Here is a 1,682-nt window from a genome sequence, read left to right as displayed (position 1 = left end):
GTCAACAGAGCGAGAGTTTGAGATAAGGGTGTTTAAAACGGTCAGTGTTTTCTTAAGAAGAGTTTCTGCAACTTTATTGCTTTCAAAAAGTGGTTTTTGACTTAATTATAAGTGACAGCTACATTAATATAAAATCATGGTTTATTCAACAAAGCGAGAGTTTGAGATAAAACCTTTAACCAATAAAGTTAACCGAAACGATTTATTTTAAAACCAAGAAACCGACAAAGATTTGATTCCCTAGTTTTGACGAACTACATACCGATATCCGTTTTATTAATATTTAAGCTAGATCTTAGTTTAGCCTTTAGTTTTTCCCCAAACAATCAAACATTTTTCACCTTAGCTTTACGTAGTAACCTTAGATAACGGTATATCGATTCATAAGTCCCTGTGGGATCGATATCTTTTAAAACTACGCGATAGAACTGTGCACTTGCAGTTTGTATCCCATTCTCGACTCACACAGTCGAGCGATCAAGTTTTTGGCGCCGTTGCCGGGGACTTTTATTTAATCGATATCGTAACTCTTCCATTACGCTGTAGAGACTAAGGTTTCTTTTTCTTCTATTCTTTCTTTCGTTGATTTGTATGCCACGCACTCGTTCACAAGGCGGACCGCTCTATTTACGAATCAACGATATCGAACTGTATCTCCGAGTCTTACGACGAATTCGGGAATACCGTGCTGAAAACAATCTCCCTCCTATCGAATTTCCTGATCTCAAAGATCTTCTTCTTTCACCCGAGATGGCAGAACCAGCTCGTGCTCTTAGAGATTACGCCGCTCCATCGCAAGATGAACCGCATTCAAGTATTGCTCCGCCCGCAATCGAAGCAAACAACTTCGAACTTAAACCTTCGCTGTTGCAGGCTGTGCAACAGAACCAATTCTCTGGAAATCTTACCGAAGATCCAAACCTTCATTTATCCGTATTTGTCCAATACGCCGATACTGTTAAAGCTAATGGTGTCACTTCAGAGGCAATTCGACTTCGTCTTTTTCCTTTCTCATTAAGAGATAGCGCTAGAAGATGGCTTCAATCTCTCCCTTCCAACTCAGTCACCACATGGAACGAGTTGAAGAAAGTTTTTCTTGCCCGATATTTTCTGCCAAGCAAAACAGCTATGTTAAGAGCCCAGATAAACGGATTTAAACAGAAAGACAACGAGTCTCTTTTCGAAGCATGGGAAAGATACAAAGACATGATGAGACTTTGCCCACACCATGGTTTGGAAGACTGGTTAGTAATTCATACATTTTATAATGGTCTCTTATACAACACAAGGTTAACAATAGACGCCGCTGCAGGTGGTGCATTAATGAACAAACCTTATGCTGATGCTTACCAGCTTATCGAGAGCATGGCCCAAAACCACTATTAGTGGGGAACCGAACGAACAACGGTGGAAAAACCTCAAACGAAAACTGGCATGTACGAGATAAGTAACCTTGATCACGTTAACGCAAAAGTGGATGCTTTGGTCCAGAAAATTGAAAGTCTAAACGTATCACCTCCAGCCGCCGTGGTTGCTATAACTCAGAATTGCGAGGTCTGTGGAATCCAAGGTCACACCCCTGCGGAATGTCAACTCTTGACTAGAATCCAAGCAGAGCAAGTGAACTATGCTCAAGGAAGCCCCTACTCGAATACCTATAACCCAAATTGGAAGAACCATCC

At 41.1% G+C, this 1,682-nt stretch overlaps 1 pseudogene; it reads right to left on the bottom strand.

The window, feature by feature from the left end:
* Nucleotides 1–1,135: 1,135 nt before the first annotated feature.
* On the bottom strand, nt 1,136–1,235 carry LOC127109110 (uncharacterized; annotated as a pseudogene).
* Between the last annotated feature and the right edge of the window lie 447 nt (nt 1,236–1,682).

This window comes from Lathyrus oleraceus, chromosome 7, assembly GCF_024323335.1.
Source record: "Lathyrus oleraceus cultivar Zhongwan6 chromosome 7, CAAS_Psat_ZW6_1.0, whole genome shotgun sequence".
In the NCBI taxonomy this organism is placed as follows: Eukaryota; Viridiplantae; Streptophyta; class Magnoliopsida; order Fabales; family Fabaceae; genus Lathyrus; species Lathyrus oleraceus.
This window is presented reverse-complemented; position numbering and strand designations above follow the sequence as displayed.